Consider the following 5,000-nt stretch of genomic DNA (forward strand, 5'->3'; position numbering starts at 1 on the left):
TAATAAAGATATTTCAGTCCATAACAGCAGCGATGCATCATAACCGCCCTGATTCTGTACTGATCAGAAGCACATGGAGCGCTTCAGAAAACCCTGGTCAGTAAACACGGCTCACCACTACAACTACACACGTGAGTCCAGGAACGCCGGCGACTCTCTCAGCTCAGCACAGACATGATCCTGACGGGGACCTTCCCCAATGTTACTAATGCAACATGTGTTTTGGAGCTGGGTTTGTAAATTATGTGTTGCTATGGTTACTCTGTACTGAGTGCAGATGGAGGATTTTCACCTACACACACACACACACACACACACACACACACACACACACACACACACACACACACACACACTGGTGTGAGCAGGCCGTGTCGCTGCGGGCCATCAGGATCAGACTGTTCCTCACATGCTAGAGTCAGTCACACACACACACACACACACACACACACCATTTCTCACATGCTGGAGTCAGCAGAGAGCAGTGGAACATGGAGCGTGATGCCATGTGTCATTATCTTAATAGCATTTTAAACCAGATCTTCAGAGACGTGGGGGAGGTGTGTGTGCGTGTGTGTGCGTGTGTGTGTGTGTGTGTGTTGTAGGTGGTGTGTGTGTGTGTTCTCTCTGGGTTCCTCTGAAGATCTGAGGTGTTGAATCACTTCTGCTTTATGTCTGAACTTCAGAACATCGGAGAACAAACTGCAGTGTGTGTGTGTGTGTGTGTATACGTGAGTGTGTGTGTAAGAGTGTGTTTGTGTGTGTACGTGTGTGTGTGTATGTGTGTAAGAGAGTGTGTTTGTTTGTGTACGTGTGTACACATGTGTCAGTGTGTGTGTGAGAGAGAGAGTGTGTATGTATGGGTGTGTGTGTGTGTAAGAGAGTGTGTGTACATGTGTGTGTCAGTGTGTGTGTGAGAGTGTGTTTGAGTGTGTGTGTGTGTGTGTGTGTGTGTGTGTAGCTTTTCCTCTTTGATGGTGTACCTGGATGTATCATGTGATCAGAACTGACTGTATCAGTGTTTGATGTTGAACTCTTTGATCTTTTCTCTTTGTAGTTTATAGGATGTTGATAAACATGATGACTGAATATTAAGATGAACATGTTAGGGATGGACCTGTCCTGTTCCATTATGACTGAGCTCTCTGTCAGACTCTCTGTTACACTGTTAAAGGTAGAATAGAGGATGTGAGCTCATCCGTCCATGAGCTGAAGCTGAGCTGTGAAAGTTCTGACCTGAACCCTGTGGAGATCCTGCTGAGATCTGAACACAGGAGCTCGAGTCTGATCATCTGATCATCTGATCATCCACTACAGCAGGAGCTCCAGTAAAATAACAACACATCCAACACAGACTGGAGTGCTGGACTGAATATTATAGAGAGTGTAGCCTACACACACACACACACACACACACACACACACACACACACACACACACTCTCTCTCTCTCTCTCTCACACACACTCTCTCTCTCTCTCTCTCTCACACACACACACACTCTCTCTCTGGTGTGGAGTAATGAATATACAGTGTATCACAAAAGTGAGTACACCCCTCACATTTCTGCAGATATTTAAGTATATCTTTTCATGGGACAACACTGACAAAATGACACTTTGACACAATGAAAAGTAGTCTGTGTGCAGCTTATATAACAGTGTAAATTTATTCTTCCCTCAAAATAACTCAATATACAGCCATTAATGTCTAAACCACCGGCAACAAAAGTGAGTACACCCCTAAGAGACTACACCCCTAAATGTCCAAATTAAGCACTGCCTGTCATTTTCCCTCCAAAATGTCATGTGACTCGTTAGTGTTACTAGGTCTCAGGTGTGCATAGGGAGCAGGTGTGTTCAATTTAGTAGTACAGCTCTCACACTCTCTCACACTGGTCACTGAAAGTTCCAACATGGCACCTCATGGCAAAGAACTCTCTGAGGATCTTAAAAGACGAATTGTTGCGCTAAATGAAGATGGCCAAGGCTACAAGAAGATTGCCAACACCCTGAAACTGAGCTGCAGCACAGTGGCCAAGATCATCCAGCATTTTAAAAGAGCAGGGTCCACTCAGAACAGACCTCACGTTGGTCGTCCAAAGAAGCTGAGTGCACGTGCTCAGCGTCACATCCAACTGCTGTCTTTGAAAGATAGGCGCAGGAGTGCTGTCAGCATTGCTGCAAAGATTGAAAAGGTGGGGGGTCAGCCTGTCAGTGCTCAGACCATACGCCGCACACTACATCAAATTGGTCTGCATGGCTTTCACCCCAGAAGGAAGCCTCTTCTGAAGTCTCTACACAAGAAAGCCCGCAAACAGTTTGCTGAAGACATGTCAACAAAGGACATGGATTACTGGAACCATGTCCTATGGTCTGATGAGACCAAGATTAATTTGTTTGGTTCAGATGGTCTCAAGCATGTGTGGCGGCAATCAGGTGAGGAGTACAAAGATAAGTGTGTCATGCCTACAGTCAAGCATGGTGGTGGGAATGCCATGGTCTGGGGCTGCATGAGTGCAGCAGGTGTTGGGGAGTTACATTTCATTGAGGGACACATGAACTCCAATATGTACTGTGAAATACTGAAGCAGAGCATGATCCCCTCCCTCCGGAAACTGGGTCGCAGGGCAGTGTTCCAGCATGATAATGACCCCAAACACACCTCTAAGACGACCACTGCTTTATTGAAGAGGCTGAGGGTAAAGGTGATGGACTGGCCAAGCATGTCTCCAGACCTAAACCCAATAGAACATATTTGGGGCATCCTCAAGCGGAAGGTGGAGGAGCGCAAAGTCTCGAATATCCGCCAGCTCCGTGATGTCGTCATGGAGGAGTGGAAAAGCATTCCAGTGGCAACCTGTGAAGCTCTGGTAAACTCCATGCCCAGGAGAGTTAAGGCAGTTCTGGGAAATAATGGTGGCCACACAAAATATTGACACTTCAGGAACTTTCACTAAGGCGTGTACTCACTTTTGTTGTCGGTGGTTTAGACATTAATGGCTGTATATTGAGTTATTTTGAGGGAAGAATAAATTTACACTGTTATATAAGCTGCACACAGACTACTTTTCATTGTGTCAAAGTGTCATTTTGTCAGTGTTGTCCCATGAAAAGATATACTTAAATATCTGCAGAAATGTGAGGGGTGTACTCACTTTTGTGATACACTGTATATAGCTGATATAAAGGTGTGAGAGGATTATTGAGTGTGTGTGTGATGGATGCACATTTATTTTTATTATCTCTGATTGATGATAATTTATCACCAACCGGCGGCACTGCAGTACATCACACACACACACACACACACACACACACACACACACACACACACACACACACACACACACACACACTGTACAGAAGGAGGCCGTTATGACCTTCAGTCGTTCAGTGGAACTTCAGATGCTCTGATTAAAGAACTCAATAAAATTCATGAGCTGTGTGTGAGTGTGTGTGTGTGTGTGTGTGTGTGTGTGTGTGAGTGTGAGTGAGCAAGGCAGGTAATAAAGGTGAAACACTTTGATGCTGGTTGCTCAGCAACCGTTTCTCTGATCTCCCCGCTACACGGCTGTGTTCCAAATCTCTCTACATCAGCGGGAACTACAGAGAACCAGCACACACACACACACACACACACACACACACACACACACACACATTTAAATGATCTGAGTTAATGCTTCTGTTAGAATGAGCGTCTAAATATACTGTAGGAATTTACCCACAATGCACTGCAGGTTCCTCCCCAGTGTTAATGATCTCGACTCATTTACATACCACTCATCTAAACACTCATTAGTGTGTGTGTGTGTGTGAGAGCATGAAGTGGGCGGGGCTGTTTATCTCTGATCATTAGGGACTCTGTAGAGAGGGTAAACACCCCCCCTCATCCCCCCCCTTTACCCCCCGACCCCCCTCAGTGCAGATCAAACACGTACTTTACACCGGCGGCGTGTTAAACACTCATTACTCCTCGTTAATCTCATTACAGAGAGAAGTGGGCGGAGTCTGTTTAATGAAACCGTATCAGGTGGTCTGAACGTGACCTGTGAAGTGTGGTGGAGGAGGGATCATGCTGTGAGGGTGTAGTTCAGGGGTCGGCTCGGGCCCCTCAGTGCCACTGAAGAGAAATCTTAATGCTCCAGCACACCAACACACTTATGCTTCCAACTTTGTGAGAACAGATTAGGGAAGGTCCTTTCCTGCTGCAGCATGAGTGTAGGTGCGGAAGGACCTGACTGGCCCACACGGAGCTCCGACCTCACACCATCCAACACGTCTGGGATGAACTAGAACAGAGACTGTGAGCCAGGCCCCTCTCATCCAGTATCAGTATCTGACCTCACAGATGCTCTTCTGAATGAACAAACATTCCCACAGACACACTCCAGAATCTCATAGAAAGCCTTCCAAAATACAGCCCCGCCCACACAGCCCCACCCACACAGCCCCGCCCACACAGCCCCGCCCATACAGCCCCACCCACACAGCCCCGTCCATACAGCCCCACCCATACAGCCCCACCCATACAGCCCCGCCCACACAGCCCCACCAATACAGCCCCGCCCACACAGCCCCGCCCACACAGCCCCACCCATACAGCCCCACCCATACAGCCCCGCCCACACAGCCACACCTGCTATCAAACTACAGACATGAACCCACCAACACCATCATCAGACCACCACCTCTACTGGACACTCTGGTTCAGAGCAACATACAGTTGTGTCCAAATACAATGTAAATAACTGAGGGCCTTGCTTAGGGGCCCAACCAGCAACCTTCTGATTACTATTCCAGTACCCTAACCCCTATGATATCACTGATTGTGCAGGGTAGGATCATGCAGGTTTGTTTGTTAGCAGAACGGCGTCATGGGAAAAATCCCACATGAACATTCCAGCAGTGATGTTGGTTCAGAATAATGTGGACGCCTCCTGAATAATGACGCTCACCTCACCTCGTCTGTTTGTCTCACCCCCCCATGCTGTTTGT

General features: G+C 47.3%; 1 protein-coding gene across 1 annotated transcript in view; it reads right to left on the minus strand.

Annotated features, from left to right (window-relative positions):
- The window catches only part of smyd3 (SET and MYND domain containing 3), a 28,220-nt gene that overhangs the window by 11,518 nt on the left and 11,702 nt on the right, over nucleotides 1-5,000 (minus strand). The window lies entirely within an intron of this gene.

The sequence above is a fragment of the Trichomycterus rosablanca genome, chromosome 13 (genome assembly GCF_030014385.1).
Source record: "Trichomycterus rosablanca isolate fTriRos1 chromosome 13, fTriRos1.hap1, whole genome shotgun sequence".
NCBI lineage: Eukaryota > Metazoa > Chordata > Actinopteri > Siluriformes > Trichomycteridae > Trichomycterus > Trichomycterus rosablanca.